Genomic DNA, 11,139 nt, shown 5'->3' with positions numbered 1-11,139 from the left:
AGCTGGGTGGAGCCAAGTTTCAGTCATTACTAAGAATTCTAGTTGGTGTTCCAATATGATGTCATGCACATTGATGGCATGTGCACCTAAGGACTGCACATTTAGTAGCGCACCTTTCAAGTGTGTATTAGGATAAGAATTGTTTGAGAGGGGTGTGGAAGGTGGAATTGTATTGGCAGGCTGAACTTTGGTGTGGGAGTATTGCATTTTGGGTTGAGGTGGCGTGGCTAGAGTGGTTAACCTATGGGTTGGTGATTCGATTAACCTGTGTGGGTTGTTGTTAATAGTGTACTGATGGTTGTTCGGTGGGATTTCTCTGTTTTAGTCAAAAGATATTATTACCTAATAATCAGATTAGGTTCTGTGGTGCATACATGTGAGATACTTGTTTTATGTTGTTTTTTGAAGTCTCTTTATGACCAAGTTGTCCGACTTTTATGATGTGTTATATTGAATAAATTTTGTTATATTTTCATAGACCCGACCCCTCCATCTTTGATATATGTTTTCAAAGATGATGTTACCACTCTGGTTCTGATCAATTTGTGTCTCCAACTAGACGTGCAACATCCAAGGATAGCTTTTTGTGGAACCCCCTCTTTCCATCCTGTGAAAAAAGCCACATAATATTTGAAAACACAAAATCAAAAACAAAAGGTTCTTTTCAGAGCCACCTTTCACAGTTCAAAAATACAAGTACCAAAACATTTCACAGGCCCCTAAGCAACCTGTGAAGTCCGCGGACAGTGGGGTAGTCCGCGGACATCTAAAAAATGCATGTGGTGGTGGCATCAAAAACATTTACCTCTTTTACTTGGAAAAGTGGTGCCTCTGAAATCTTTCGTTTTTGAAAGTTTTTTTCAAGTTTTAAAGTAAACTAAGCAACATTCTACTGAACTAAACTTTTTCTTTCAACTTAAAAACAGTAGGAATTTTGTTTTTGCTGTCCTTCCATCGCATTTGTTTTTCAACTATGTTTTCTATATTTACAAAAAGTGCTTCAAAGTATTCTGAATATTTTGCAGAAAAAGCTGATTACCAGCAGCAGTAAGATGCACTATATTTTCATTATCGAAACACGTCACGCCAACATCTCCCAAAAATGCACAGAAAGCCTTGTTGATATCGGGCCTCGCTTTCTCCATTTCCGGACCTAATGAACTGGAGCGTATCCACATCTGTCCCTGGGCAATGCGAGAAAAAATTAGTCGAGAGTTCAGGAACATTTCCTTAATTTTGCCAAATGTCTCCTTCATTGCAAACGGCAGTGAAATTCCAGTTACATGCCCTAAACTGTTCCCTCACAATGAACAATGATAATGTCTGGGTCTTGGAGCATGACCAAATTGACACAAAATGGGAGAAAGTCCACCCACTTCATGCCACGCACACTCCATACCATTCCACATGAACATCATGAAATCCAAGATTTTCAGCCACTCTGCACTGCTCTGCATATACCTTCAACCAATGGATCCACAAGCCCCCCCAAAACCCACACACGTTGCCTCCTGAAAGACATAGCCATTGTCATAGCCAACTCCACTCTTCTCCTCAAACACACCTTCTGCCAAACTCTCTCCTTGCATACCACACCCAGGAAAACCTATTGGCCAATTCCCCCATTTCCATGCCTGACATCCTCAAAAGACCTGGATGTGGCATGTGCCATTCACGGATTACCGCAGTGTCCATGGACAGATGGTCAAATCAAGGGGCTAATTACAGAAATTAAACACAATGCAAGTTATTTATTCTTTAGTGGTGGCTCTGAAAATTACCTTTTTTTTGTATTTTGATTTGTTTGGGGGGCTTTTCAGATTCATTTTGCTATACCTACTCACGTGTAATCTACATCATTTTCACAAGCACTTTCTGAGTGCATTCTGAATATTGGCAAGAAAGATTGCATTACCACAATCTGTAAAAGTGATGCCATCACTAAACAGTGTAAGTCCACCATCCTCCAGAATGTTCTCTTTTGCGAAGCTAGACATCCCAACACTGTACAAAAATTAACATACGCCTCTGTTCACAAGGTGCCTTCTTGCATGTTGTGAAGGACAAAAGACATTGGGGCATCCCCATAGTGCCCGAGGAAGTATGTGTGAAAATATTACCTTTCCACATGGAAACAGCTCCATTAGTGCCTTCAGCAATTTTTTTCAACACACTTGCTAATATACCCCAAACTCTGTCCTCCACAATGCACAACAATGATGTTTGGAAACCAGACATATTTTTGCAAAGTGTAAATAAACTCCTCAGGTTTTGCCCAGGCACACCACACCATAAAGCCTCCACTTCCTCCAATCCTGTGTACCTTTGCAAATTAACCATGAAACAATCTCCCACCATCCACACAGTAAGCCTTTTCATCTCTACAACCACAGCCATCTTCCCTACACACATCAATGTAAAAAAAACGATTAACCTCTCTTCCTATAAAGCACAACCTGAAGACCTATTGGCTAATCCCTGCAGTTCCCTTTCTATGCCAGACATACTGAAAATACCCAGATGTGGCACACCCTGTCCGAGGACTACCATGGTGTCCACTTACACTGTAACACAGAGCAGCCCGTCTTCCCTTTTGACTTCAATCTTTGTAGCACTCCCTCATTGGCTATTGTCAAGCACTCACACACCCATCCACCAATCACATCCAAAAACTGCAGGGGTGTGGTCATGGGTTCTGGAGCTGGGGCTTCCCTTCACACATCTACACACATAGCTACTCTTACAACCTTCCCAACCAGAACTAGCAGCCCACTGCACAATCACACAGCCCTCTATTTATGTCTGTCCTCATATTCACACACTCATTCACAATGCACGCAAATATATTCCACAACTTTCAAACCTACAATTTCCTTTTTTCTCAAACAGATAGAACAGAATGCCTATTAAAAAACAACTCCATAGAAAACAAAGAAAAAATTGAACAGATAATAAAAACATGCAAAATACTCATCCACCTCTAGCAGAATTTATAGCAAATGTTCAAACAAAACTGCTAACACAATCAGTCAACAAAACTAAATCAGCTAGCAGTAAAAAAAAATGAGGTCCCCTTTTCCAAAAAGTAAAAATAAAATCAAATGTATAAAGAAGAATAAAACTGCTAATAACGCGACCACTATATCTACCAAAGGTAATGTAGACACAGTTACGCATTCCAAAAAATATTTTTAAAACAAGTTTCCACCATAGAGTACTTCAAAATCTTATAAAAACAGCAGAAATGTCACACTCGACCCTTAAAAATTACTGCAGAAGACTAATCCTGGAAGCTCTAATTGACAGCACAATGCTCCTCAAAAGAAAATTGTTTATATTAATGTTAAACAGAATGAAACCACTAACAAAATGAATCAGTAAACTACAAAATGTACTTCTAAACATGTGTAATGTCAACATAGGTACCTTTGCAAACTTTTGTGCAGGTGAATGGATTCACACAAGCAGCACAGAACCATATTTCAATGAAGAGGCTTATAAACAAGAACAGAAAAACCCAATTGCCATACATAGTTGTGGCCGAGACTATGACATTCTAGACAACACAATTATGGCACCAGAAACCCTTCTTGAAAAAACATCCCAAACAAACTTACAATCACCTCTTCCTTCCACCGAACCAATCCGTCCAGTCTACAAATGGCCATGCAGCTCAATGTGTAACATACGGAAACAACCATTCCTCAATCACTATGTGAAAGTATAAAACAAGATTTGAATTAAAACTTTACAAACCATGGACTCCTGTCCAGTGCGCAATAACACTGGACTGCAAGGACATTCATTAGCCTGCATTTCGGGACCTGCTTGCAAAAGCACCTTCCACCACATCAAAATGTTAGCAACACACCATTCCGCTATACAGAATCTTCTCCATAGACTGTACTATGCAAAACCTCCTGCTTTACAACTGCAACATTTTAATAACATTCTCCTACTTGGGACAGCCAAAGACCTCCTTCAGCAAATAGACCACATCCAAAGGAAATATTTTGGAAATGGAGATCACTTAGAAAATTCAGTAACTTTATAGAACGTTAGCGAAAACCTTACAAATGCCAATTAACACGTACAAAAAAGAAATAGCAAAGTTTAAAAACACAATTGATGAAGTACCAAACCAAGTATGTGTGTGTTATTGCAGAATTTTTTCATAAAAAGACCACAAAAACTGTATATATGATTTATAGAAGACCATGAGGAATCCCAATGATTCCAATTAGCTCTATATTTTATAACAGAAAACACATACAAAATAACTGACCCCTGAATACTTTGCTCATACTGCAATACAAAGCTTGATAATAACCAAATGCCTTCACGGACTATCAATAATAACTTGGAAATATTCCCACTTTCCAAACCTCTCCAGCAGCTTAATGTGTATGAGAGCATTATAATCCAAACAGTAAACCCGTTTCAAGCTCTAAAACACCTTCAACCCAAAACAGCCAAATGCCTAGTTGTGATTTACTAAAAGGCATTTGTGGCAAAGTAGTTTATTTGCCATTAGATCTTAACGAAAATGTAGAAACTCTAGGAGTGCAACGGCCAATAGATCAATCTTTGATTGTCCTAGTTAATGGTGTACCAACGAAAGACAAATAAATTTGGCAACAACTAGCAGACTTAAAGAAAGTTAGAAAAGCCCTACAATTTCTAAAGGAAAACAATGGCTACTACAAAGATATGAGCATTGAACAGAACTTAAGGGAAACCACCCAAATAATTCAGGATTCTTCCCCAACTGGCCAATTTGAACTTGTAGATCCTATTACGGCATCCAATATTTTAGACCAGTATACGTTTCACTCACTACACTCCAAAGACACCATAGATGATGCATTTGAAACATTTCAAATGCGTCAATCCAAAGGATATCCAATCAGCATATGGGAGAGAAGTGTAGAAGCACAAGCCTTTCCTCTACTTTTTTCTACAGGAAAAGGGGGAAGATATGATGAAAGATGCACACAAATAACAGCATTAGAATACCGCTCTTTACAAATGTATTCTGAAGACCCCAGAATCATCATACTAAATGTTGAATACATATTCCACTCCTGTTTTCGAAAGTGAACTAGTAACTATGTTACAGAGTTTCACACACATTGAAAAAAGGCTCCAATTTTCTAAACATGTCTGCTACCCAACTACTTCAAAAGATAAAATACAAAGATGAAGTGTTGCCGTCAAGTATCACAAATCTCTTGGCAAACATGCGTGCTACAAAAGAATACTGGTTCCGATGTCATGCTGATGTACAGTGTATGCTAAGGAACCTTAGCCCACCCACATGGTTTGTGACTTTAAGTTGTGCAGAATATGGATGGGATGACTTGCACGACTTCCAACGCATAGCAAACTAAAACAAAGAAGGGATAGACATAAAAACACCAGGAGAACTCTGGTCTCTTGACCCTGTAAATGTATCAAGATACTTTCACCACTGCTTTATTGCCATGCTGCACTTTATCTGTAATAAAATATTCCTCCCCTCAGAGAAGTGGAACTTTTCTTTTGTGGAAAAGAATATCAATCCAGAGGAGCACCACACATCCACATGCTTTTGTGGATAAAAGATGCTCCTAAATGTGGTCATCACAGTGATGCCACTATTTTGCAGTTTATTCACAAATACATAACCTGTGACATCCCTTCAGAAACCACACATAGTGAGCTCCGTACACAAATATTAAGCTTCCAAAAATATAAGTGTGGCAAATACTGCCAAGGCAGATATAAAAACAAAGGTAAATACTACACCAAATGCTGCTTTGGTTTTCCTAGACCAGTTTCAGCAAAAGTACAAGTAAACAGCTTCATGTCTTCTGTTGAGACACAGTCTGAAGGGTAAATCGCCTAAAACACATACTGCATTAAAAGAAACAAAGCTTTAAAGTACACCAATGATTACAATGCAATCATTGCCCTCTTGTGGAATTCAAACTTAGATATACAATATATTGCAGACAACTGCACTGCTGTTGCAAGATATGTCACAGCTTACCTAACCAAAGCTGAGAAAACAGAGCTAAAAGACCTCTGGTATGACATATCATCTGACAAACCACTGTCACAAATTCTGTAGACATTTTGTACATCTTTGGCATAAAAATGCTCTCCCATAGAGAATGGGGATGCTATGAAGCTGCAGACCATTTAACAGGCACGGCCCTATATGGCAAATCTGAACACATAGTCTTGGTCCAGCTGCATCCAGAAAAAGAGTGCTGAGATCATACCAAGACATAGAAACAATAGCCAAAAATGATCCCAACAGCCAGGACATTTTGAAAAACAATGTATTAGACACATACTACCCAAACAAAAGTACTGCTTTGGAAAACATTTGCATGTACCACATAGCTCAACATTTCTCCTACAAGAATAATGTTAAACCAGATGAAAAATGTGGAAAATACGTGGTCTCAGCTTGTGAAGGGAGCCTCATCAAACTTACCAAACCCAGCCAAATTAATCATATGATGTTATCATTTAAAACTTCTCAACACAGAGAACTTTACTACATGGCCCTACAGCAACTTTTTAAACCATGAAGAAAAGAAGAAGATTTATTACACACCCATGACTCATTTGAAGCTGCATTCAATGCAAATGAAAACACAAATCTCAATTTCAAGCAATACAAAAACATGTTGGACAATGAACGCCAACAAGAGGAAGAAGTTCAAGCACAACTAATTGAAGACACTCATGGGGCAGTCAACCTTCTCTTAGAGCAAGCCAATAACCACTTGGAGAGCCAATCATAGTAAATTAAGCAGAATTAGCCATGACTGAAGTAGAGAACACATGTATCAATATGAGCAATCAGAAGAAAACTTGGCACTGCCGAAATCATAACTAAATGATGAGCAATTTAGCATTTTCCTATAAGTGACTAAAGAAATTGAACATGGTTTGAAGCATGAAAGTACAACTTGTAGCTGTCAAAAGTATAAACCTCTACTCCTGTATTTAAGTGGTGAAGCTGGTTCTGGAAAAAACATTCTTAATAAAAATCATCAGCAAATTCCTACAAAGGTTAACAAACAACAACCTTACAGCTGTTGTAACAGCCCCAACAGGTTTAGCTGCCTACAAGATATGAGATGTTACCTTCATTGACTACTGCTCCTTCCAGTAGAACACCGAAACAAATGAGAGTATTACAAAATATCAAACAGAAGCTGCTACTGAAGTACACAGATTTCTGTAACAAATAAAAATGCTCCTAATAGATGAGGAAAGCACATTCTTGTTTATGGAGATCTACAATTAACACCAGTGAAAGGTGAACCTATTTTTAAAACCTTAGGCCACAAACAGTGCCACAACACACTTGGCAGCATAGGAAATGTAAATCTCTGACAACATTTCCAATACAGAGAACTAACTCAAAACATGCGTCAGTCTGCAGACCTCACCTATGCTAACATTTTAAAAAGCATTAGGACTGGTCTTCTTTCTAAAGATGCACAATCTATTTTAAATAGTAGACTCATCCATGAGCTATATGGGCATAACACATTTGCTCCTGATGTCGTGGAACAATTATCACAAAACAAAACAATGTAAAATGAATGTCCTTAATGCCAAACCAAGCAAGCAATTCAATGAGACAATGTTAAAAAATGAAATGCAACAATAGTGCATATTAGCTCCACAGACAAACTGGAAGTGCATAGCAGGACACTCCCTATGTGTCAACAAGCAACAGCACGACTAAATATCTTAGAAAAATGTATCTCCAACACTGCTTGTTTGGAGACAATGTTACCATTGTGTTTAAACTGCAGAGTAATTTTAAAATGTAACCTTGACATGGAGCAAGGTTTATTCAATGGAGCAATTGGTACAGTTGTTGGCTTCCTGATGTATCCACATGACGACAACATTCAGTTTGTCAACATCCACTTTGACAAGCTTTCAGAAGTTAAAAGGATAGGATGCTCAACAGCACAATTGCTTCTTTTCAAAGAGTTTCATGTACGCAGAGAGCAATTCTCTCTGTCTCTTGCATATGCAGTCACTATTCGCAAATGACAAGGTCTAACCTAGATCAGGCATTGGTTGACATTGGCAGCAGAGTCTTTAAAGAAGGTATGAGTTATGTAGTACTTTCACATCTACGTACACTCAAAGGACTTTTCTATTCAATATTGATGCAAAGAAAGTCAAGGCTGACATTCCTTGATTCGTAGAGTACAACAGACTCTGTGCATTCTACAAACCCCATCTCGATATGTACCCTGTTCCTGAAAAAGGTAAACTTTTAAAAAGAAAATGAATGCATACAGAACTTAAGATCTCCCAACAATACCACTAAAGAAACTAAAAACAACTGCTACTCCATCAAGTAGTACAACCACAAAACTATCTATTTAAAATGCAAGTGCACATCCATCTGCAGAAAAAAAGAGAAATATCTCTTCTAAAAAACCAAGTGGAGGTCCAGACACAGAGACAGAACTCTCCGGTCCATTTAAATTTTCCAACACAACTGTTGTAAATTGCTATGAAAATGTAGCTATCAATCTTCTGTTCCAATTGCCACCAATTGTTCAAAACATTTACTTGAACCGCTCAGACCAGTTGTGTTTACAAATGCTCTTCTTTCATAGAAAGGCCACAGATAAACACTTAAAGTGTCTCAGAAATAAGGCAAGAAATGGACTACTGTGCAGGAAGGGTAAAATTGACCATAAACACACAGGAAGATCCACAGGAATTTCTAATGTACTTACTGCAAGTACTGGAAAACAAAAACATACCTATAAATGGAATCTTCCAGATTTCATACACATGGAAACATACATACACTCTCTGCAACCATGTTGCACAAGAGCACATCCCTAATGAACGATATTTGTATATATCTATGCCAAATTGCGAATCCATTCCATTTCATCAGCTGGTGCAAAATGCAAATCATGCCATGTTATGCACTGTTTGCAATTCAGACAATCGTTCCACCTTACACATAAACTCACATAGCCAAGATGTAATACTAATGCTTTTAAGGTACAACGTAGATGGAACCAAAAACAACTGAAAGCTTACTAGCTTCACACACGGGTAAGTATCTCTTGGGAAGAAAACCTTCACAACAATATGCATAATCTACCACACTGGTGCCACAACCACTGCCGGTCACTATACTGCATACATTTAAAAAAGATGTGGTTGGTTTGAATGCAAGGACACTTCCATTACTCTAAAACAGAGATTACCAGCAAATCTAACAAATGTCTACTTAATATTCCTTAAACCTAAATTTAGTCACTGGCTGGTAAAAATATCAAGAGTAAGTGCACTTTAGACATTCACTTAAGTACTGCACAATTCAAACAAACATAGTGGCAACGTTAAATTCACATAACTGTACTACATATTTTGTAATGCTGTATATTTTTCCCAATGATTATGCAAACAGAAACAACAACTCTGCACAAAACACTTTAATGTTGTTTCAACCATAGTACTTAGAATCCCATCCCCTCTTCCTCTTCCACTCTTGTCCTCGAACTGGAGCCCTGCCCTCTGCCCTCCAGCATCCTCCATCTGCGCTGGACTGATAATCACACGGCGCTATGCTGGGGGTAAGGTACCTGGAGACATTATCATTGACTTTGCGTGGCAATGCGAGTGACTTTTCATCTTGGTCGGAATGCTCACAAATCGATCGTGAATTTGAAACATATGGCTGCTGTGTCCAGCATGATGCGTCCATCTCACTTGTTGCTGACTGCACCTTTTGTTTCATGTGTTGCCCTGCTAAAACCACCTTGCCGAGGCCCTCCAAGATGGCCGTTCGTTTGTTTTGTTTGCCATTCTGAGGAATATGTGATTTGTTTCCTGCTTTGGTGGGCCAGCCCCTGCCCCCTCTCCCATTGGTTGCAATTGGCCCCTTTAGCCAATGGCTGCAACCGGGAGGCGGGAGCCGGCCGCACCACCTAAGGCCCACAACGGGGCCCTGCCTCCATCCCCTCTTCCTCTCCCACTCTTCACCTCGAGCTGGAGCCCTGCCCTCTGCCCTCCAGCACCCTCCATCTGCGCTGGACTGATAATCACAGTGCACTATGCTGGGGGTAAGGTATCTGGAGACATTATCATTGACTTTGCATGGCAATGCGAGTGACTTTTCATCTTGGTCGGAATGCTCACGAATCGATCGTGAATTTGAAACATATGGCTGCTCTGTACAGCATTATGCGTCCATCTCACTTGTTGCTACCTGCACCTTTTGTTTCATGTGTTGCCCTGCTAAATGCCACCTTGCCGAGGCCCTCCAAGATGGCCGTTCATTCGTTTTGTTTGCCATTCTGAGGAATATGTGATTTGTTTCCTGCTTTGGTGGGCCAGCCCCTGCCCCCTCTCCCATTGGTTGCAATTGGCCCCTTTAGCCAATGGCTGCAACCGGGAGGCGGGAGTCGGCCGCACCACCTAAGGCCCACAACGAAGGCCCTGTCTACTGCTGTCCACCGCGGTACGCCGGATCGCAGGCCCCTCCGTGAGTGCCTGTGTGCCCCCCTGCCCCTCCGTGAGTGCCTGTGTGCCCGCCCTGCCCCTCCGTGAGTGCCTGTATGCCCCCTGCCCCCCGTGAGTGCCTGGTGCCCCCCTGCCCCTCCGTTAGTGCCTGTGTGCCCCCCTGCCCCTCCGTGAGTGCCTGTGTGGCCCCCTGCCCCTCTGTGAGTGACTGTGTGCCCCATGCCCCTCCGTGAGTGCCTGTGTGCCCCCCTGCCCCTCCGTGAGTGCCTGTGTGCCACCCTGCCCCCCGTGAGTGCCTGTGTGCCCCCCTGCCCCTCCGTGAGTGCCTGTGTGGCCCCCTGCCCCCCGTGAGTGCCTGTGTGCCCCCCCTGCCCCTCCGTGAGTGCCTGTGTGCCCCCTGCCCCTCTGTGAGTGCCCGTGTGCCCCCCTGCCCCTCCGTGAGTGCCTGTGTGCCCCCCTGCCCCCTTGTCTGTCCCCCCTCATCCCCCCTTGTTCTCTTCCTCCCCCCTCCCCTACTTTTCAAATTTGTCACTGACATTTTTGCTCAGTAGTGTGCCTTTTTCTCCTTCCCCCTCCGTACCCTTGCCCCCCCTCCCACCCCTCCTCTTGTTACCACCTGCACTG

Source organism: Ambystoma mexicanum, chromosome 2q (genome assembly GCF_040938575.1).
Source record: "Ambystoma mexicanum isolate Mex_15411 chromosome 2q, UKY_AmexF1_1, whole genome shotgun sequence".
NCBI classification, from domain to species: Eukaryota; Metazoa; Chordata; class Amphibia; order Caudata; family Ambystomatidae; genus Ambystoma; species Ambystoma mexicanum.
This window is presented reverse-complemented; position numbering follows the sequence as displayed.